Source organism: Triturus cristatus, chromosome 2_1 (genome assembly GCF_964204655.1).
Source record: "Triturus cristatus chromosome 2_1, aTriCri1.1, whole genome shotgun sequence".
NCBI lineage: Eukaryota > Metazoa > Chordata > Amphibia > Caudata > Salamandridae > Triturus > Triturus cristatus.
The window spans coordinates 642,866,906-642,891,606 of NC_140581.1; positions in this window are offsets into that span (position 1 = coordinate 642,866,906).

Here is a 24,701-nt window from a genome sequence, read left to right on the forward strand (position 1 = left end):
ATTCCAAAACATCAATTGGTGGCTCATGTCTTGCCAATATTGCATTGGCTGCCAGCCAAAAGACTAATTGAATTTAAGTTCATTTGTATCGCTTGTAAAGCCCTGCATGGGCTTGGTCCTGATCATTTTACACACAGATTCATGTGGTATGTCCCAGAAAGGCAGCTTTGCTCGGCCTCATCTCTTAATCTTGTAATCCCAAGGGCAAAAACTGCTTCCTTATGGGGAAGAAGTTTTGTGGCAGGCACAGTTAGCCTGTGGAATTCTTTACCTCTGGCTCTTAAGAAAGAAAGCAATATTCTTGCTTTTCGCAATCCTTTAAAAAGCTGCCTGTTTGACAATTAGTTTGAGGTCACTAACCAGCCTTTCCACCTCCGGGTCGCCTCTTTTTCAGAGCCGCCGCACCTAGACACCCTTGGGTATTAATATCCGTTACCAATTAAAATTTCATTTAATTTCATCAGTGAACTGAAAGAGCATGCTAAATGATGCCCTGCAGTCATTAACATTTTGCCTCCTAATCAAGGGGAGCAAAAAATGCTTCGTATACATGGAAAAAAAAACACAAAAAGCAGCTCCCAAATCATGAAACAAACAGTGAGTCAAGATTAGGAAGACCAAAGGGAAGCATAGCTAATATTTGATGGTACCAACCCTAAAGCAAAACAGTAAACTACACTCCGAGTGACTTATTGGTTTGGTACAGTACCCTGCAGTTGAGCAATCTGTTGTAATATTCAGAAATGCTCCCACACTCGACTTCCCACTCTCCATAATGATACTTTCATCTTGGGCATTTTTAATTTAGGCTTGATGTAACTGTTTTTTTGCTGATGCTATTATTGCCCTCAGGGTCAATAAAAACATGCTGAATTCAAATCTTTTGCAAACATAAGCTCCACCCCATCGAAATAGGGACTCTCTAGACCCTTGTCACAACTGAGGTTGTCACAACCGAGGCAGTCCATAATAATATCCCTGGTAAGAATCTCCTCCTTGTTTTTCCACACTTCTAAGCATAATAAGGGTGGACGTACTCTGATAAAATCTTCTATGTATGGCAGGTTCAATTCAAATTGGGTGGGAGGATGAAATGGGAGTAGTCGAAACCTTTTGACAGTACCCATTTTCTTCATTCTGAATAATATTGCATTTGGAGATACCCTATACCTCTGCCACATATGTTGGCATCAGAATTCCCTGCATCATTTGCAAGATGGTCTGCAAGTAGGCTAAACAATGCACGTATAGCCTTTGTTAGTTTAGTCCTGCAGTAAGAAATATGTGCAGCCCATGATTCATTAGCAGCAAAGGTTGAACTCAAATATGAAAAGGTGCTAGAGAATTTAAACTATTACTTCCAACAACGACAGTGGACACGTGGAGCTTCCTCGGACCGCAGCTCATGATATAGGATTTTGTGAAATTGATGCATGGATCTAGCGTGTTCATAAAGTCCATAAGTACAAGAAGACGCAGGGCTCTTGGTGTGCATTCCATCAGCATGATGTCATCCACATACAGTAAATTGGGTAAAAGGGAGCCTGAACATTTTGGGACATCTGGGGTGATGGTTATTAAAAATGGGTGGAGATTGTTAATATATCAAATAAATTAACGTAGAGGTAAAACATATCCTTGTCTCACTCCACGAACAACTCCTATATCTTTGGAAACCTCCTGTGTGTTCATTCTGACTAGCTTTCATGTACCTGGGCAAATGAGCTAAAAAGTGCACCAATGCTTCATCCATCCCACAGGTAAGGAGATTTGACCGCAACTATGAACGGTTGACATAATCAAAAGCTCAAGTCAAATCCATAAAAGCCAAATTTAGGGGGGGAACTGTTTGGCTATACTGTAATTCTCAATAGTCAGATTCAGGTTCAAGCACTGCTCAACTGTGCCGGCCCTGTTCCTAAATCCATATTGACAAGGGTATAAGATTGACTTCTCCTCTGCCCAGTTCTTGATCCTGTTATACAGAACCCTACCCATCATTTTTACTGTAGTCTCATTTAAAAATGTGGGCCTGTAACAACCTGGTCGTGAGTGATCACCCTATTTAAAAATGAGAACTATGTTGAAGTTTGACCAATTAGGTTGGTAATGGAGAATGGGCAAGACTATTAAAAACATTCAGTAGTGACGGTGCCCAAAAGTCAGGATTATGCTTTATAAGGTTGATTCGTTCCCCATCCGGGCCAAGACCTTTCCCCCAATACTCTGGCCAATAATATTTTCAACCTCACTGAAAGTTAACAACACTCCCTCGGAATCGGGGCCATGGGGGTTCACTTTCTGCTGCATGTATATTTGTAAAGAGCACCTCCCAAGCCTCACTAGTGATATTACTGCTACTTGAGGCCGCTACCTGATTAATTTGTCTCATATCTGATACAGCCCTCCCTCCAAAAAGTGTACTTTTTTTTTGTTTGTCACCAAGACTAATGAATCTCCTTGTTGATCTAGCACTTCCTTCTTTCTCTTGGTAATGACATCTTTATATTTCTTACTTAAGGATGCCACCTCCATAGGGTCCCTAGGTTTTTCCATGAGGGCCCTGCATAATTGGTGAATACCTGTTAAACAATTATGGTTAAACCACCGAGGTCTATTTTCAATTGTGCGCAATGGTCTTAGTAGATTTTCTCTAATATTCAAAACAGCTAAGTAAAGGGGCCAACCACATGATGTTCATTATCCTTCTCGGCTAGACAAACCATGACCAGATTTTTATTCTCCTTGACTACTTTAGGAAACAGTTGGGTAGCTTCCACTGTCAATCTCAAACCATGAGTAGACGGTTCGAGGTCTCCTGCTCCACACTCAATTCTACCTCAATGGGATTATGTTCTCCATAATTCGAAGGGAGAACTTTACCACACAGCTATATTTCTTCCAAGTAAGATGATATAAAAAATAGACTGTTATAGAGGAACAACCTCTGCCCCTGTAAGTGGGTAGTGGTGGGTTATATAGGCCTGCTATGTCCGTACATTATGTAGGTCCTGTGAGGCAAAATAATCCATCAACATTGAGTGGGAAACATCCATTACAATGGATCTATCACAATGCAGGCTATTACATAGCATGCCATTACAATTCAACGCACTGCCATCACAACGCATGCCATTACAGCGCACATGCCTTTCCCATGCATGCCTTTACAACTAATTGCATTGTAAAGGCATGAATGATAAAGGTATATGTGTTTTACAGGTAAGTAAAAGGTAGGTATATATGACTTAGAGTGGGTATGGGCTTTGGGGTGGGAAGGTTAATTTTAGGGTTTTAGGGTGGGTATGGGTTTTGGATGGCAAGTGTAATTTTAGGCTTCAGGGCATGTATGGGTTTTGGGGTGGCAAGGGAAATTTTAGGGTTCAGGTGGGTAGGGATTTTTGGGTGGCTTGTTTTTCATTTTTAACTATTACTATTTTCCTTGTTACTTGCATTCTACCCGATTTAAGGACTGCGTTTTTACAGCAGGAAACTCCCAATTGCAGGAAACCACACAAAAACAATAGCAATAAGAAAATGGACATCAGTAATGTGCACTGTCCAGCCAGCAAGCCAGCGGGAAGCTAGTAAAACCTACTCGAAAACCATTTGTGTTCAGGAGCACCTCCCTCCTCATGCATGTCTCTTTGTAAGCAGTGCAGCGCTTGGATGTTATGTTATGTTATGTTATAATGTGTTTATATAGCGCACGGCTACTCCAAAAGAGTGTCCCGGCGCTTTCCACATGCAGCTCAGTGTAAAATAACACAACAGACAAATAACAAAGCACAAGGCAACAAGGGGAAAAGAAACCTAAAGGTTAAAAAGCCAGGTCTTCAGGCTCTTCCTGAACTGCAGCAAATTAGCAGTGCTGCGTAGAACCAACGGGAGCGAATTCCAAAGCTGGGGAGCCTTAAAGCTAAAAGAGCGCCCCCCAGTGCGAGCCTTCCTCACCCTCGGAACCACGGCCATGAAAAGAAAATCTGACCGCAGTGAGCGGGCTGGACGGTAAAAAGACAACCTCCGTTGCAAATATCTTGCGCCAGAGCCAAAAAGTGCTTTGTGCATCAGCGTCAAGGATTTAAACATAATCCGCTTCCGGATAGGCAGCCAGTGGAGTGTCTGCAGCAGCCCAGATACTCGCGCTCGCCTGTGAAGGCCAAAAATGGCACGAGCAGCAGAGTTCTGCGCCACCTGCAGGCGCTGGACCAAATAATCCGGGAGACCAAGGAAAAGGGCATTCGCGTAATCCAACCTGGATCCAATCAAAGCTTGCACAGTGATCCGCCTGTGCTCCACAGAAAGCAATGGTAAAAACTTGCGGAGCATCTTCAGAATGCCAAAGCAGGTACCAGCCAGGCCAAGAACATGCGCTATCAAGAGTCAAAGTTCTGTTGTCCGTGTCATTCCCTGGAATAAACATGCAGCCGGACACACCCATTTTGGCAAACCTCCTCCCTCCATTACGGTCATTAAATCCAACACATATCTATATTGCATTGTTATAGTTAGGCCCGTGTAGGCATTGTCCTAGAAAATTACATTTCAGCTGTGACCTTTTGCACGCATTTGCATGCATGCACAACAATGTTGTATTCGTTTCTCAGAAACTCCTTTGTTTATTCATCGAGCTACGCACTGCATTATCACAATACCCTCAACAATATGTACTAGGCCTCTCTATGCACTAGCTACAAAAGTTTTCCTATCTTCATCCATATTTGTAATCTCCTTTAATCATTGAAGCACACGTATTTTATGCAAGAATAATGTTGGTTCAATAAATATTATTGAAAACGTCCCACTGTGTATTCTCTGTATATTTTCTCTAAGAACAAGTGAGCATGAGTGACTGAGCGAAAGGTTCTGTACTGTTTCCACAATTCCTGAGGAATCAGGTTTGTCATGTTAAGTGGTTGCCAGAGACTGTTCGCTCCCTGGTAAGTTAGGAGGGCTAACAGTGGCACTGTAAGCTAGCTTGTCCATAGGCCAACATATCCTGTGGGGGTGTGCGGAATCTATCTAGGCACCAAGCCCTTAGTTTATGTTGTCCAAACTGCGCAGAACCTATGGATTGGAAGGAACTACATGACAGCATTACCATGAGGAGAATGGCTCTCAGTTCTTCCTTGATCGAATAAAGATTGAGCTCACTTCTATTCATCATCTTGAGCATTTCCCACTTGGTTATCTGCAACCAGCGGGTGCTCACCTTTGTTTGTAAGGTGAAGAAGGGTATGGACCCTCCCACGGATACTTGTTTATCAAAGAACAGTCTGAATTCTACCAAATATCCTTGTACTGAGCCCAGCCAAAATATTAAGCAGTTCTTTTTTCGAGAGCATGATGCAACAAAGACATCTTCTTCTTTGGAGGGCGCTGGTACAACTGCAACAGTTCTTCTCCAAGAATGACCAGGATTGGCGTGTGTATAGTGACAAGGGAACAAAGGCCACGTTATCCAGGGATAAGCTGAGTGTAGCTAACTCGCTGCATTGCCTAAAGGTATCCATCACCATTGAGGTAACCCATTGCATGTCTGGTATGTGCAGGCCTGTGTTACATTTTTCATTCATGCCCGGTGGAATTATTCCTTTACCTCTGAAACACAAGGAATGCAGTGTAACTTTCTGTATAATTAAGGGTTGCACCTTTCCTTCTAGCCAAATATATCCACCCAACTCAGCATTTGAGATTTCCTGACATGGGGTATCTAAGCTGTTTATCAACCCTACCTCATGGGACTCATTTCACATGGTGTCATTAAGAGGCATGGCCCTGCACTGGAATTCCAAGTCTGGGGCCCATTTGTTATTAAAAAAGACAGCTCCAGGCATGCTAAGGGCCACCCTGGGACCACAAATGGAATTAGGGGTGGACTTGTTTGTGCACTGGTTTGGTGACAAAACAGTATCCTCCCCTATGCTGCCCCTTTTGTGCATCCTATCTAGCTTAGTTTGAATGTCGCTAGGCTCGGTGAAAAGGTACAGTGTTGTTGGGTTGGTCTCATATCGGATCAGAATCACTACTACTCTGTGGGGTTATACATCATTGGGTTGCATTTTGGCACTAATCCTACACAGGTATAGGCATTTTACTTTTTCAGGGGCTACCACTTCGGAAAAGTACAGCCTGTCTGCACCTACTGCATGTGGTACAAAATGACACACATGACATGACCTGGCTGATATCTTGGAGCCCACAGTGATCATGTGCTGATACCAGGTATTGTGTAAGAGGGCACTGTGTAGTGCATGTGGGATGCTAGTGGTGTGTTCAGAGTAATTATAAGTGATGTGGGAGAGATCCCTACACAAGTGCAGTGATAGTTTTAGGGTAGACTCCATTTGACTAGGCAGTTCTTTGGTGATGAATGGATGTGGCAATACCTTTAGTAAACAAAGGGTTCATAGAAGTTCAACAACACAAAACTTATTGAACATTGCAGGTCAGGGGATGACTCCAAGGGAGGTGTTTGCAGACCTCCGATGATTGGAGTCTTATTGGCTTGAAAGGTTCAAAGCCAAACCTTCACAGTACAGTTTGTATTTACTTGATTTGCACAATGTAGATCTTGCTGGGTGCTGATGTGGTCGCTGAAAAGGTGGTGCACTTGGATGCTTGATTGCTGACATGTTGAATAAGAGCTACCTTCATTGGTTAGTTCAGAAAAGATTGCATTATTCCTTGTGCCGTCATCAATCACTTTCCTTCAGGGTTCCAGGGATTCAAGGGTGGGTTCTCTACACTCCATTAACTGAATTTTAGTGAGTCACCGGAAAGTGGCCCCAGTCGGGATATCTATATTTGATGGGTTACATTTAAGAGTGGGAACGCAGTAGCATTTTATAAGTTGTTAGGGCTCCCCCCTATCCATAGAGGGGGGAGCCTGGTGATGGATCTTTACAGGATGATCAAATGAAAATTAGGATGGTATCAAGATTAGCTAGGACTGCTGTAGTGAAGGCAGCGATTTAGATGCATACATTGCTATGTTAGCATAAGCACGTTAGATGTTAGAAAGCCATCTTGCCACTTTTGCTGCTTTTGCACACGACACTGTAGAGACATGTTATTCTTTGAAAACTGCTTGCTTGCTTTTTCTTCACAAGAGAACTGTCTGTTGTTCACATCCCTAGACGTGCACTGCGACCTTGGTCTGAACATTGTGTGCAAAACACTCTGAGCCACCAGACAATGTATGTTTTTGAGTCCAGGTTGATCGGCCCACTCTCTAGTCATAATATGCACACAGCTGCAAATACCTGAATGTCGAGAGCCTTTAATATTACAGTTTGCATGCGTTTGAAACGCATTCTGGAGAAGAACATTTCCAGGCGCAGAGCAAAGCTGATCCTGTGATGTGATCCACCTAAGCTGATGTTTACGGTATGGGGTTACCCATTCAAGCCTAGAGACCTTCTAGTAGTCTAATAATATTTTTTACTAACTAAAGGAAGGTAGCTGTATTCCACTGTCATTTATACTATGATTTCTCCTTTCATTTTCTATGGTATTGTAACAATGCTGATGGTTTTAATTATAATCATTTGTCTCGTTATGTTAGCTAAAGTACTGCATCTTAGGGCACGTAGTTTATAAAATAAACCTTTTAAACTTTACCGTGTCTCTGATTACTTCTGTTGTGGATTGATATATGAATAATAGCGAACAGGTATTTCTGATTACCACCATTCCTGAGAATACTCTAAGTCGCTTGTTCTGGGTTGTCTATACATTGGGACCTCCGTGATAATACGGATAACGAATAGGACACTGATGCTGGTCTGATAGGGGTTCTGGGTACTGAGGTGAGTTTTTTGGTACACCACAATTCACTGAGGTCCTGGTTTCCTGCACATAGTTCTGTGCATGAGCAGAATCCCTGCAACACTGCATGGGCAGCGATGGCCTTTCTTTCCAAGTGTGTGAGTGGGGTTGCTATTGGTGCGGGTGGTATCTTATGACCTGTATGTGTACAGGGCAAGGTGTAATGTGGGGGCGTGATGCTATTTGTGCATTGTTGGTGATTGTAATGTGCCCTGAGGACACATTGTAGACCTGGGCTGTAAACTTCATGCAGTGTGGAGTTCGCAAAACTTCACCAATTGCCTGTGGAGTGGAGTTTATTGGTGTGCCAAGCAAACAAACAGACAATTCCTTCATGCGCCCTGCAGCCGCGTTAAAGTCAGACAGGAAATTATATGTTGTGGATGACTTCTTATCTGACCCAAAGAAGACAGAAAAGACAGAAAAGTGTATCCCTGCCCTTTCACATCTAAAGAGCCTGCACAAACATTGTAGGTGCTAGATGGGGGTTGTTCTGCCCTGGCCTCCAAACATGACCACAGAGGAGCTACTAGCTCCACTGCAGCTCCAGGTGGATGGCTGCTCCATTGCCAATAAGAAGAGCAAATTGGTACTTAGAAGTTGTAGGTACCACTGCACTCTCACCAGCAGTGAAAGAAGGGGCGAGGAGTACCTGCTGCGACACAATACTAAGCCTGGCCAGTGAGGTGGAACACACAGGATCCTCAGAACTGCATCAGCATTGGGGCTCCACTAAGTGTGAAGCGTCGGAGGAGCCCCAAGGTGTACACTACAAGCAGCTGTGCAAGAAGGTGAGTGGGGTTCGTTTTTCATGGGTGTCTGACTGGTTGTGCTTACACTGCAATGACATTTATGTTGGTGTGTGCTAGAGGAGTGCAAACTGAGGGAGGCCCCAGCTCAACAAAGCCAGGTCAAGGGGATATCTTCATCTGCATTTTCTTTTGTTTATCTGGTTAAATGAAATTTCCCGCAATTTCTCCACCATGGCTGGGCACAGTGGCCCCTGTTGCCACAGTGGGCTCAGGCTCATTTTGCAAGTATTTAGGAGCAATCCGTTCTTTCAACCTACCATCAGAAACCCTGCTTGCTCAAAGTCACCCAAAATCCTACTGCTTGTGCCCATTCCTCATGACTACTTAGGGGGGAAGTGCCAAGTGTAAGTTTGCCAGTGTATTCACAGCACTACACATCATGTCCTGGTGGGGAGTAGAGGGTCAGTGCTTCACAAACTGAATGGCAGACCAGCCAGGATTCATGTTTGCAGGTGTCCAGGGACTTTCAGTGGCTGGGAGGTGGCACATTCTGTGGAGAGCTGGCACTGCATAGCTAGGGTCATGGAAGCCTGAGGCAATTTTGCTGGAGTCCATGTGACAGAGACGTAGGGGGGGGGATGCACTACTATGTAAGGCCAACTTCAGCACCTGCTGATATGTGCCCTGTATCCGCAGTGCCAAAGCCCAGGAGCTGGGTGGCTACCCCACCCTTCCTGGGGCTGTGTGGAGTCTCCTCAGCTCCTGGGCCACTGTCCCTGTTGGAGCACTGCACATGCTCTGTTTTCCTCCTCCCTGCCTGGCAGCTGCACTGTCAGAGCAGCCCCCTTCATCCTCACCAGAGAGCTGCTCGCCTGACTTCCACTACTTCCTATCTTATTCACGTAGGGCCCCAGCCACTTGTGCAACTAGCACAGCACCAAGAACCACCCTCATACTCCAATGCAGCCTGCTAACTAGGGGTGGCCAGTGGACGAGCAATACTCCACTGAATTCATCTGAGTGTTTCCGTAACCACCTACCACTTTGTGAAGCTCGCGCTGTACTAGCGCTGTGTTTTTAACAATTTTCCCTGTTTTGTATTTAGGTTTGTATTTGTTTTGCACTTACCCTCGTTTTTAATCCTACTGCCTCTTGCTGCTTCTGGCTTGTAGCGCGCGCCCTCTGGCCCCTCACTGCACTTAAAAAAAGCGCACTCTGCGCCTCCAAGCACCACCACTTTGGTGGGTCCGGGGTCCTGGGATCGATTTTGGGTGCCATTTTGGTTTGGGGCATTACTTTCAGCGGCGGCCGCCATTTTTGAGCGGACTCGCACGCGTAGGGTGACGGGAGAGCCTACTTAAAGTCGCCCCTTCCGCGCAGCGGAACGCGCAGGTGGAAGCCTTCGCTTATCCTGAGTCGTGCCAGAGTCCTGCCCGTCTGCGCCCGTCAGCGTCTCGGAGGCGGCGGGGCGGCTGTGGATTCTGATTGGAAGCGGGGAGCATGTTACATTATACCTCTGCTACGCTTCGAGCCTTGCGTACTACATCTAGCTTGTGTCGCTCTGTTTTCCCCGGTCGACACAAGGGTAAACGTCGCTGCCCGGCGTGTGGCTGGTCGCCCACTGGGTCACTCTGCTGCGCCCCAAGGGCATCTAAAGTACATGCGAAACATCTCTGTCTGCTGTTGAACACAAGATCGGTAGGAAGACATGCCCAGTACATCTACGATCTTCTTGTCAGGGATAATCCTCTTTGCCTGCTCCTGACCGAAACTTGGTTGGGAGAGGCGTCCAATCCGGACATCTTTACTGCGATCCCTCCAACCTATAATATTTTCCGCCAAGACAGGGCGAAGGGTAGGGGGGGCGGAGTTGCTGTAGTGGTGAGGAAGAACATTTCCTGCTCTGTTCTTCCTGTTAACTCCATTGAGGGGTCTGAATCCCTTGGTTTTACGCTCAGACTGTCTCCAGCTCAAGCACTTAAGGGTCTGTTGGTCTACAGGCCTCCTGGCCCGGTGCGTTCCTTTTGGGAGGACCTACAGACAGCCATCTCAGAGCTGGCGCTGTCTACACAGCATTGCTTGCTGGCAGGCGATTTCAACTTTCTCCTCGATGTCACGGACGATCCGAATGGGGTTAAACTGCTGGATATTACATCTCCGCTTGGCTTGGCACCATTTGTGTCAGGGCCTACACATGAGAGAGGGCATACCCTCGATCAAGTGTTCTCTTCTGTCCCAATTGTCGACATCGAAATACGGCCGGTGCGCTGGTCGGATCATAGATTGATTGGGTTTTCCGTGTTGGAAAATGGGCGGTCTGACATCTGCGCCCCCACGGTGCCCAGAACGGCCTCAAGAGCGTTGTACAGAGTGACGCCTGATATGTTGGAGCAGGCGCTCACGGAACATCCCTGCCCCCTCTCGGGGGATCCGGAAAGAGACACTGAGGCCCTGCAGCTATGGCTGACTGAGAGGTTAGATGATCTTGCACCAAGGGTAACCCCCCGGTCCTCGGTGAGACGGCAGTCGGCGCCGTGGTTTACGGAGGAGCTGCGTTTGGCTCGCAGTCAATGCAAGGTTGCTGAGCGGGCCTGGCGCCTTCAATATGATGGGGAGGCCAAACTCGCCTATAGATCGGCGGTGAAGGCCTATCATCGTGACATTCTTGGTGCCAAGCGGGAATATCTTGCTAGGAGGATTGAGGCGGCGGCGAACTCCTGTAAGGAGATCTTCACGATTGTGAAGGAGTTCACGGCCCCTTCCTCCTATTCACCCCCCCCTGTATCATCGGATGCGTGGCCATGTGATCTTGCCACTTTTTTCACCGACAAGATCAAGGCAATTCAGGCCTCCCTCTCGGAGAGCGTGGCGGAGGGTTGCTGTGGCCTCGGGGCAGGACTTGGAACATCGTCCCTGCCTACGGCAGTACTGGCTGACTTTCCTCCTGTCTCCAGTGATATGTCCCGGGCTCTGCTGGCCAGTCTCAAATCTGGCTCCCCACTTGACCCCTGCCCTGCCAAATTTTTGGCCGGGATGGTGGCAGTGGTGAATCCCCTGGTCAACCCGATCCTCAATGCCTCCTTGAGGGAGGGGAGTGTCCCTCGCACCTGGAAAAGGGCGATGGTGATCCCCCTTCTGAAAAAGCCTGGTCTTGATGCCGAGGTCTTGGCCAATTATAGGCCAATTTCACTTCTCCCGGCCCTGGCTAAGATCACCGAGAAATATGTTCATGGTGTCTTGTCGAGCTTTTTAGAATCTAACAATTTGCTCCATCCATCCCAATCCGGGTTCCGTCCGAACTTCAGTACGGAAACGGCGTTGGTGGAGGTCTCTGAGATCATCAGGGAGACCTTGGATGTGGGTGGCAAGGCCATGCTAGTCATGTTGGACCTGTCGGCGGCCTTTGACACCGTCCCCCATGAGGCGCTCCTCGCTAGGCTTCATGACATCGGCCTAAGGGGGACGGCGTTCAGATGGTTTTCATCTTCTCTGGAGGGCCGCCGCCAGACGGTCTGGGTGTCCCAGAGCTCCGCCGAGATGCCGCCATTGGGAGTTGGGGTTCCACAGGGGTCTGTATTGAGCCCGACATTGTTCAACATCTTTATGTCCCCCTGGCGGCTGCGGTGGAGGCTTACGGAGCCCAGATCGTGTCCTATGCCTACGACACGCAACTCCTTTTCACATGTGCTAAAGATCAGCCATTTGATGGGGAGATAATACGGGACTGCCTGGATATGGTCTTTGGCTGGTTCCAGCGGAACAGTCTAAAGGCCAACTCCAGTAAGTCGGAGGTGTTATTCTTCGGCTGTGTCATCGATCCCGAGTGGCGGCAGTGGTGGCCGGCCGCCATGTGTCCCCCGGCACAATCTTCCCTGGTGGCCAAAAATCTCGGCGTTAAGCTTGACAACAAGCTTTCTCTCAGATCGCATGTTCTTGGCCTGGCCGGCACCTGTTTCGGTGTTCTGAAAATGCTCCGCAGGTTTCTTCCACTACTATCTGCGGAGCATAGACGGATTACGGTGCAGGCGCTTATCGGATCCAGGCTAGACTATGCCAATGCCCTTTTCCTGGGTCTTCCAGACTATTTGGTCCAGCGTCTGCAGGTGACACAGAACTCTGCAGCGCGCGCAATCTTTGGTTTGCATAGACGCGCACGGGCTTCATGTCTTCTGCAGACGCTGCATTGGCTCCCGATCCGAAAGCGGATTATGTTCAAATCCTTGACGCTGGTACATAAAGCTCTGTTTGGCTCGGGCGCAGGTTATCTGCAGAAGAGATTGGCTTTCTATCGTCCTGCCCGCTCACTGCGTTCGGAATCCTTTTTCACGGCTGTGGTTCCACGCGTGAGGAAGGCTCGGATTGGGGGGCGCTCTTTCAGCCACAAGGCCTCCCAGCTGTGGAACTCGCTCCCACTGGTACTTCGCAGTACTCCCAATTTGCTTCAATTCAGAAAGAATTTGAAGACTTGGCTTTTTAATCTTTCTGTTTAGGTGGATTTTTTTTTCCTTTTCTCTTTTGGGGCTCCTGTTTTTCTTGTGATGTTGTTATACACTGTAGCTGTATGTGGAAAGCGCCGGGACACTCTTTTAGAGTAGCCGAGCGCTATATAAACGCATCTTAACATAACATAACATAACATAACATAACATAACTCAGCAGAAATCAGTAGAGTAAAACTCAGTGAGTTCCGCCCAGGCCTCGTCACGTCTGTACATCTCTAGTCCAGGCATGAGGCATGCACCATGACCCTCCCTCATGGTGCCAGGTGTCATGACTACACCGTTTTTTCTAGAGACTTATTTCTGTGCTAGTATGGGCTTCTTTTTGTTGGTATGTTGGGTGCTTCCCTAGGTCTCATGTGATCTGCTATCTCAATTATCATGAAAAGAATGAAGGTGGTCCGAAAGCGATTCCATTGCCACTGTGTACCCTTTCTTATATTGTCTTGTGAGGTCCGAGATTGGACTTACTGCTTTCCCTTGATGATGTATAAATAGTCTGGTGTGTTGGTGGATTGCTAGGCCTGATACAGGGGTGAGCACATTCTGCATTCTACTCTAGTTCGAAGCTGTGATGGATTTTGAGGACTACCTTCTTTCAGGCACCCTCTCTCCCTCAGACCACATCTCTTCTTCGGTATTTGAACCTGCAGTTTCAGCTGTGGCTAGGGTCTTCTAACTGGCAGCATGCTTCTGGTTTTTTTGGGGGGGTCATGGCCTGGCAAATTTTGGATGATTGGAAAATTTGAGGAAAAGGAAGGAAAGACATGGTGAATCTCGGGTTTGAACCGGAACCATTAAAATTTGTCTAATGGACCTCCCCCTCCTGACTGACTCTTTGCCTTGCAGCACTCCACACCCTGTCGGATCTTGTGCGGTGGACGTTATGGGGTCTTCGATATCCCCATCGTACCGGAACCCTGGCACCCGACACTGTTAGACAGCTTCATTTTGGAAATAAAAGGGGTTTTTATTTGGCTGAAGGAACCCATTCTGCACAAAACAATCATCTCCGTGAGGCAGGCAACCTTTCACCATGGTGCAAGGGTGCCTGCATCGGTGCATGGCAGCCCATTGTGCGCCAGTGCAGGGGAGAGCACAGGAATGCAACATATTATTGTAAATATGTTGCATCCCTGTGCTATCAAAGTGCCACAGCGTGACACAGCCAAAGGGTTTGTGGTGCCGCGCTGCACCACATTTTTGTAAATGAGGCCCATAATGTCCATAACCATCATCGTATTGCTCTTTATTTTGATTTTCGAGATACCATACAAGAGATACATAAATAACTTAACATGCAAGCAGTCAAAGATAAATACATTCATTAGCCCAAATCAAGCAAAGTCTAGTTGAAAAACGTATTAAAATTGATTATACATTTATACTCCCTAACATCAATTAAAACATAAAATAGCCCTAATTATGTAGGAATATTCTGCATTCCTAAAATCCAGGAACTCAATAGAAATCTTGAAGCCGCAAAAACCAGAGGAGGGGGCTGGATTAGTTTGTAAAATCCTAAGGGCCACCTCATGGTTTCTAGTGCCCAGGCTCCTACAAATGGGAGCTAAACATTTCGACCTGGGTTTGCTATAACAAGGGCAAGAAAAAAACAAATGGGGCACTGATTCATTATCATGCCCACAGCTTGGGCAGCTCTGGTTCTTGGGGTTATCTGCTCCTGACCAGCCTGGTATAAATGCACGATGAGGCAAAGTTCCAAACCTAAATTGCACATACCGTTTTTTAGCCACCCTGGGTTCAACAATGTCCAAGAATGGTTCTATTAAATAATGTTCTTTGAAAAAAGCAGGATAAAGTGCCATGTGCATTGAAGACTACAAGATTAGACAGATGTTAAGACCTGTATTTATTTTTTAAGGTCCTGTTCACTTGCACATGGGCATGATCCCCTGGATGACTCCACAAATCCATGAGACCCATCCCCTGAAAACTTTCTCTTATAAGGGCATTGAGAAAAGCATGGGTTCTTAAGAATTTCTGCTAGACTACTACAATAATGCGACAGCTCTGGGGTAGCCCAGGACCTTCTCAAGAATAATAAAGGTCTTATTTCTATTTGATCTGAAATTGGTCGCAAACCAGTGTCAAGTCTTAGAGTTGTTAATGGCGTACTTATTGGGAGACTTGTTATTGACTTCAAAAAGTGATTTTCCTCCAACTCAAGCTCTTTAATCTTTTTATGTCCACATATCTCCACCCCATAAAGAGCTACCCCCAGTGCTTGGCTGGTATATATCTGTATTACTGGAGACAACTTTGCTGAAAGACCCTTTGTGTATCTTCAATAGTCCTCCTATCTGGTGGCCTAGTTTTAATTTTCATCTGGTGACATGGTGTCGCCAATTCATACTCTCATCAAGAGTCATTCCCAAATATTCAAAAAGATACACACTTTCGAAGGAGATACTATTAAGTATGGGATTTTGTCATGATGAACGGCAAGGATTAAACCGCCTGTATTTGGTTTTATCGATATTAATTTCCAAGCCTCTTTTGGTACAAAATCTACTAAACTCGTCCAGGGTCTTTTCTATGCCCATTTGACATTTTGCCAAAAGGAGTGTAGCATCGGCAAATATGAGGGCCGAAACCCTCATGTTTGCAAACTTAGGGGCATCATTTTCAACAGCATTTAAATGCTCAACCAAGTCATTTATATGCAATCTAAACAAAGTGGGAGTCAATACACATCGCTGTCTGACACCCTTTCCCACTGCAAATTGGGCAGTAGTCTCTCCTAATTTCCACAGAGTACCTGTGCAAAATTGTTTTCATGTAACCTCTTGATGATATTACATAAATATTTGGGGACTCCCATGTTTCTAATCATCAGCCACAACTTATGTCTTGGGACCATATCGAATGCTGCTTTGAGGTCTACAAAAACTGTATAGAGCCCGCCCTTGCCAATCAGAACTGTCTTCCAGTAGATCGACTAGAGTCTAAAAAGATAATCGATCGGCGTAGTATTTGTCCTGAAGCCCGATTGTAGTGGGCTCAAGATTGTCTTATCATCCAGCCATTGCTGCAACCTTGTAAAAATTGCCCTGCTAAAGAGTTTTTGGGTTGTGTCAATAAAGCTAATTGGCCGGTAAGTAGCAGGGTCTGAAATTAACACTTTTTAAAAATAGGTACATTTCAGCCCTAGCCCATGATTCGGGAATACTCATTCCATTTAGGATAGCATTAAAAATAACTGTTAAATACGAGCCCCAGACCAGAGACATACTTCAACCACAAGAAAAACTGCCTCAATAATCAAATTCTCACAGTACACAATAAGACAAATGTAGAATTTGCTTTAACGTATGTCTTGTGGGGTTTTCCTTCAAGATGGTGTCTATCCAAAGACAATGCGCCTTCACTTCCCATATGAAGGCATTACACTACTGTCTTCAGCCTCTTCAAAATAGCGTAGTTTGGGAGTTTGTCAGAAAAGATGCTTATGAAAACCTTATTCTGCAGTCAAACTAAGGCTGCAGTGTAAAGAGCAGCATAACTGAAATTGTGTGTAATAGATTACCAATGCAAAAGCATTGCACAATGCAAACACTACTTTATGCACTACTTGCTCCAGTGTTACTGAGACAAACTGGTAACCATGTGTCAGTGTGGTGTCTCTCTTGTGACCCATTAGGTTTTGCCCCTTTCTCAACCCAAACAAGGCTAATTTCTATAATTAGTAAAGACTTAAGGAACAACCACTATAGAAAATATGACCAATCTTCTCAAAGGAATTTTAGAGAACTTCATAAGAAATGATGCATGTTATAATGCACATTGCCGCAGTATGATTTAAAACAACATTGATATATTAGTAGATTTTACATTTTTGGCATCATTGCGATGCCAGTTGCACTCTTGCCTGACTGGCACTGTAGTGGAAGAGGGGCCATCTGACAAGGATTCGGTGGTCCCTCGGCCCTAATTTCAGTGCGACCGTGTTCGTGTTGTATGCAAAGTGTATATTTTCTATTGTGGCTTGTGCTGTGGGCTGCAGCACAAGCCACAATAAAAAATATACACTTCAAAAACATCCCTTTACCGTGTGGTGGGCACCATGCGGTGCCTGCCACGTGGTGCAGGGATGTTTAGGGAGTCACCATAGGTGCCCCCCAGGCCCTATAGCAAAGGGTCGGGGCCCGCTAGGGGCCCCAAGGTCACTTTCTGCCTATCTTTTCATGGCAGGCGAACCACCATGAAAGGGCAGGCTAAAAGGGACATTGTAATCCCTACGATGGTGCCTGAGAGGGTACTGACCCTATTGTAGGGTTAACTGAAACCCCGACAGTCCGAAGCATCAGACTGTCCCTCCACATGCTGCCTCCGACAGCATGCATTATAAAACATTGATTGCACGCAGCAGCAGATTGCAGTCGGACCGTATCTGATGAGCCATTGGATGCGGTCCGACCGCCACCAAAATAACCCCCATCTTGTGCTGTGGGCTTCAGAACAGAAGGGAAAGCCTGGTTGTTGTTGTGATCACATATGCCATTAAGAGGCACTATTTCTGTTTTTGTTGAAGTCACTTCTTTGCATGACATTGCCCATCACATTCTGTGTATTCTAGATCTTGAAGCAACATTTGTATCATTTGTATGGTAGAACACGATTCATTGCTAAGGTACTTCAAGGCAACCACCTTTTTGGCCAGTTATTGAGGGTGGGTGGCTTCCTGTATGTACGTGGCTCAGTTATCTCTTTGGAGAACTTCTCAATGTGGGCAGGCATTAATATTGCCAACTGATTGCCACACACTTAGTTAATCTCTGGAGTAATGCAAGATGCTTTAGGGATCAAACTTGAGACTTGTTATTTACACATCCTGAAATCAAGAACCTTTACCCATGGAGTTCAATATTCTGGGACATTTACACAAGTGCACCCTCAAACAAACATATGTTGCAATTTCCTCATGAGAAGAATGAAAAGGTACCTTTGGTCAACAGTCACACAGGGTTGTCTTTCTGGAGATGGAATAAAAAATGAGCACATTGTCACTTCACAAAAGGAATGTGTGGAGAATTGGCAAAGAATGTTGTTGTTTTGAAATAACTTTGGGAAAAATGGTTATTGAATTCTTTATACTGAAACTTATAGAAGCCTATTTTTAGTTATAAAATCCCTCATTCTCCTTTTTAAAGATCTAGAACAGCAGCCAATATGCATTGTCAAATCCACTGAAACATGTTTCTTGTAAATCATATTGGGTTTGACCAATATGTTTAAAATGCACAATTTATCAATCAGTTTTCTTGTATTGGCTCCAAGGACAGCTCCACCCCATTTTTTGACGTGCTAGACCCACCTCCATTTGTTGGTCTGGTAGTTCCCCCTAAAATGTTTAAGTCTAGTTGCGTCTCTGAGTAAAACAGAGGTATGGAAATTAATTCCTCATATAGCATGCTTCTAACTTTACCTACATTGTGCTATCTCTACATTGCATCTCCTCTGCTTCACATCAACATAAGTATCAGATTTATAAACATTAACATGGTATTGCTAAGTAGCTGATCCCTTCCGATTATTTACTGCTGGAAAATTTAGATATATGAATTGTTTCGGATTCATATGAGCTGCTGGAGCATTTAAGATGACAAATAGTACTCTCTGTTGTGTGTAGATGAAGTTTAGTACATTCCTTTCAAAAATTCCATGTGCTATGTTTTTGAAATAGCAGCTGCTTTTCTAGCAGACAGTTTTTGTTAATACTATAACTCATGGGTATGTCTTAAGTTGAACTGTATCTTTCAGTGAACAAAACACACTCACAGTAGTCTCAGTTTAGCCTGTTCCATACTGCTTGGTTCACAAAGAGGACACAGGCGCACAAATAAAGATTCCGTCTTGCAGACTGTGAATGGCATACTGTAACTTCAAGATCGTTTGATGAGGATGAAGCACACGAGATACAAATGAAGGACCAATTGGCCCTTCACTCAGGGCCTGATTCACAATTGAAAAGCTACACTTCTGTGTAATTGTTTAATTTTATTTTAGTATTTGCAAACTACGAGTTTAATTTTACTAATGGTAATGTAATGACTGCGGAGACACAGCCCTCATTGCTGAGACTCTGCACATCAAAAGATAGTCCTATCCTATCTTTTGATGTGCTGAGTTCTCCATCCCAACTCCAGAGTCTTCACAGTCACAAAATTACTGTTAGTAAAATTTAAGTTGTTCACATAAACAGATAGTACTACCTTATCTTTTCATGTGCTGAGTTCTCCACCCTAAGTGCGAAGTCTCCATAGTCGTAAAATTACTATTAGTTTAAATAAACTCATAGGTGCCGAGTCATAAAGGTAAACTGATACTTTTGTGTAAGTTTACAAATTTTTGGTATGCACAATCTACATGCAAAGTTTTATCACTCCACACTCTTTATCTATTCTTATATCTGTGGCGTTCTACACACTGGGAGACTCCGCAGTAGGGGCTGAAAACTTCTCACACATAAGTATAGGGAGTGCAGAGTTGTAAAACTCCTCACTTAGGGCCCGATTTCAATTCCACCCTGGCCCTCCGCCATGGGCCCTGGGGGGTACCAATGGTGTCCCCTAAACACCCCTGCACTATGTGGCAGGCACCATGCAGTGCCGGTCACATAGTGAAGTGAAGTGATGTTTGAAATGTTGTTTTTTTTGTCTTGCGGTGTGTTCTGCAGCCCGCAGCACACGCCGCAATACAAAATATACACATTGCGACCGCCGTGAAGGCAGTGGTATCCAAAAGCGGCCAGCGGTACCTCAGACTCCTAGTCGGGCGGTCCTCCTTCCGCGTCGGTCGACATCATAATCAGGGCCTAAGTTGCAAATATCAAAAAGTAGTAGATTTACGAAAAAGTCTAAGTTTAGCTTTATTGGCCTTTTTCCAACCTCTCCAGTATGAATAACGCTTAGTAAGAAACTGAAATCCCTATTTAATTCACTAGACTTCCCCAATAAATAATCCACAATCTCTATTAATCGTAACGGAATTCACTGCATTACCTGGTAGAAGCGTTTTAAGAGATGCACTGATTAGACTCAGCAGTAAAACAAATATGTCTGTAATTAGAGAAGATTCGATATAATAGGAGTATTCTTTCAGGCAGATGACAAAGCCCAATTGGTTATGAATCTTTCTGGCTATAATTTGCTGAATGCATGTTTATAAGCAGGTGAAAATTTTAGAAATATGCATTGAATCAATAATTGACACAGTTTCTATTTGAAAATCAGCGTTTGCATATTCAAGCTTGAGTTTACATTTACATGTCCACGCCACAGGGGATAACAAATATCAAGGGCAGTGTTAATCCGTCCCTTGAATAAATATGAGTTTTCTGAAGGATTTTTAGGTAAATGATGAATTAAGCCTCAGGTGTACTAGGGAGCAACAATTTGAATGTATACACATCTCTGCATTTTAAGACCCATAGTACTAGTGTTCTGCCTAGAGATATAAGGATTATGCATTTTCATTTTATAATGTTTCAGACAAATATCAGTACTATTAAGAATCAAATAGCAATCCAATGTATTCCTTTAAATTCAGCGTAGCATAATTATATGTGTTATCAGTTCATATATGAAGCTATTTCTAAGAAGTGTGTAAGTCAGAAACCAACAAAAATTTAGATTTCTTGCTTTCTGAACCATTGTCTCTACCATCCTTTTCTCAAAAACTGCACTGTTTTATTTTTGGATCCTTGAGCAGGTCTAGTGCCACAGTATTGACCATAGAACGTTTACTGCCATACATGTTGTGTTCTAAATATGGAGATAGTAGAAAATATGCAACCAATGGGACAAATATTTCTGAAAACAATATTTAGAACACAATATTTGTATTAGGTGAGATCTTTTTTTTATGATTGAAAATTGCAACTTGGCCTGTAAGGCATCCATATTTAGCTGCAGCTGGAATCACCTGGAATGTACCCCTTAGCAACTTATTATGGGTCTTGAAGATTACTCTCATGGTGTCTTCCTACGGTTTCCAACTATCAATTATATAAATGTCTGACTTTCAGACAAAACACCAATTCAATAATAACGAAACAAATCCTTTATCTGGCTGAACCTCTCAAATTCTGACTCATCGCAAGCAGACCCTTTCTGGGGAGTCATTGAACAATCAACCTTCATGAAGATCACTCTTTCCTCTATGAAAATGGTTTCCAAAGGACTATCAGACAGAATCTTGTTCAAGCATATGCATGAAATCCAACCTGACCACAATCCAGGGATGTCTTCTTGCCAGAGTCAAAAGAAATTGAACTTCCAACTTCCTAGTCTTTGATTCAGTAGCCTTGCCACTCCTGCTTCAGAGACTGAGTGCATTCAAAGCGCCATTCTAGGTCGGATCTCTCTTTATGTTAATTTATGTTTTTTTCTTGGACAACTTTTGATGTGATTAGAGTTTCACAAGACTCACCATCACTCATCTCTTCTTGACCTTATCAAATCCTTTTATGTTCTCTGCTAAAACTATGATGAGTCTGAAATAACACTAAAGCTACATGCCCAAAACATCTGGACCACTGTGCCTTTTTCCAATACCTCCAAGCATTGGACCCGCATATTCTACTAGATATCGCAATCTTGGGGCGCTAGAGGGCGCCAGGTAAGATGGCCGCTCGATAGAGCAGCTCTGCTGGCCGAGCTATCAATCTGGACATTATCCTTGAGTCCCTGCCGGCAATCTGTGTCCTACCTGCAGCTGAAGTGTGGCAGAGAGCTGTGGCCAGCTTTTTCTGAGCAGAGCTGCCTTCTTTGCCCTCAGGGAATTGTGAGAGGGGCCTGCAAGTTTTTTTGGGCCTGCAACATCGTAATGGCGGCCTAGGATGGGCTCTAAGTGCAGAACCGTGGTGAGTGCTGTGTCGTGCTGGCCGTAGCCGGTGGTGGCATTTGGGAATCCTGCAATTCGTCTGGTGGCTGGCGGGCTGTAAGGGCTGAATTGGGAGTGGTGGGTGCCCTGGTGCGATATTGTTAGCTGCCTAGGGTGCACGCCTTCTCCTGATCCCGGCCTGTGCTGCGTGCCTGTTGTGGGCTGACGGGTGTCGGCATTGAGCCCCCCACTGCCTGGCACTACCGGTCTGGCCTGGGCTGCACGACTGCGTACTTCCGCAGGTGATGAGCCGCTGATCCGGGTACGTGCTGCGATGCGTGCCCACCCTGATCGTGGCCCACCTGCAACTGCATACTGCGGGCCCCTTTCGCCTGCATCGGCTGGACCCACGCGGCAGTGTACTCTTTGGCCTGCCGCCTGACTCCCGGAGGTGGAGAATCTCATATGCGGCCAGATCTGATGTTACCAGCGCTCTGGGTCGGCTGCCTGGCATGGAGAGGTGCGGTTGACAGCTGATCGAGCCTGCCTACCCTGATTGCAGCCTGGATCCAACCGAACGTGCCATATGAGCCCCCTCCTGCTGAGAACCACTGGTGGTCTGGGGCACCTGTGCTTACTGGCAGCTGGCGATAATACCCATCCCGCCCACCCACTATACTATGGCCGGGAGTGTCGACGGTTGATACCATTGCCTCAAGCCACCACAAACTACTGGGATCCGTTCGGAAACTGCACTGTCCTCTCTGACTTTGACCACAGGCCCTGCTGATCTGAGGCATCTCTGCATAAGCTGCTGCAGGGCCATCTCCACTACTCGCATTCCTGGGCCTAGATCTCTTTTGGTCCCGAGTGCTGGATCAGATCTGTGCAATCCACGTCTTTGGCAGTGGCGGCTGGCTGCTGCGGGGGTCGTGCGGTGAGGTGCGGAGTGCTGTACCCTTACTGTTGTGCCCCCCGCCCAGAGTTTATCCCACTGCTGTCTTGATTGCGATGACGCTGCTGCACGCACTCTACCATGCTGTCACGCTGTGTCTTCCCTCCTGTCCCTCCGATAGTAACTGCTGAAAACCTTATCACAGCGGCTTGAGCGCCCTTTGGGTGGTGACAATATTCCTGCTCTACTGCGTTTCACCGCATTGTCATTGCCATGGAGAAGTATGAGCGTAGCCAACCACGCCTTACCTTCGGGCCCCGCAGATCCACTAAAACCTCTCAGCAGGCCATCTCAGACTCCGAAATTGACGTACCTGGTGACCAATTGTCTAATATTGACAAAACTCTCATTGCAGTCTAGGCCAGCCTCCAATCTATTGATGGGAAGATCAACAATCTGAACTTACGAATGGATCACATGTCGCAGAAATTAGATAAGCATGCAATGCATCTGGGGGAAGCTGAAACACGTGTATCGGAGGCTGAGGATGGCCTACAGCAGGTGACTACAAGATCGACACCCATGGAGAGGGTGCTGGCCATCATACAAGCCCGCAATGAGGATTTGGAAGACAGGTCAAGACGCAATAATATGCGCATCACTGGCCTGCCGGAGTCCACGAACACTGGCCGCCTCGAGACATATGTGGAGAAACTTCTCTGTGACATTTTTGGTGCGGAACACCTGTCTCAGGTACTAATCATGGAGCGGGCCCACAGGTCTCTGGCTACTCGTCCCCCTCTGGGCGCGGCGCCACATCCCATCATTGCCCGTCTGCTCAACTACTGAGACCGTGACCCCATCCTTCGCATGGCTCTGGAGAAAGGCACTATAATGCACGAGGGCAACACCCTTGCTTTCTACCCTGATTTCACCGCCGCAGTGAAGGAGACTCAAAGGGAATACCAGCCTGTGAAAAAACTCCTCATTGAGGTGCAGATACCCTATGCCATGCTCTACATGGCGCGGCTGTGCATCGATGATAATGGGAGGCCTCGGATCTTCACCACCCCAAAGTCAGCAATGGACTTTGCGAAGACTCTAACTCAACGCAGCCGGACCCCCTCCATTGAGGCGGATAGTGGCGGCAGCACATCTCATGCGATGACTGATGAACAATGACACTTTTGGGGCACGTGAGTTGTGGGAGTGCTCCGCCCCCCTTTGTTTTGCTCTAATTTAGGGGTTCCCTGCCTACTTGCTGCATTGAGACTTGTGCCTGGGGAAAACTAATTAAAGGCTTGCACTATGTTGTTAGTAGTGCCCCACAATCTTCAACCAATGCCACTCAGGTGTAGGTAGACCTATTAATACTCTGTGATATTACATGACAATGGCCAGGCGATACTATCACTCTCGCTAAGCCACCTCCCACTACAACGGGAGGGGTATTGTGCTCCCACATGGGTGATCCCCATTACTGTTTGGTCCCTTGGTGCTACATTTGGGGACTATCGGGGGAGGTTCGGGATGGCTTTGGCATGTTGGGGTTGCTAAAGTGGGTGGGGGGTGATGGAGGGTGGGGGGATTCGGAAGGGTTTTGTTATGTAGCTGTCTTCACCGTTATAACTGTAGATGCGCTTTCACGCAATGTAGTGGTGTCATGCTCAATGTATAATATGTTCTTAATTTTCACGCTGCTCATAGTATAATGACCCGTCTCACATGGAATGACTCAACTCACCAAAGAAGATTCGTCAGGTCCTAGCCTATTTAGATCGCCATGAGGTTGCAATTGCTCTACTACAGGAAACACATCTGACCCCGCAGTCTGATGGGCGTGTTGGGTCACAGTGGTCTGGCTATCGATTAGCCTCC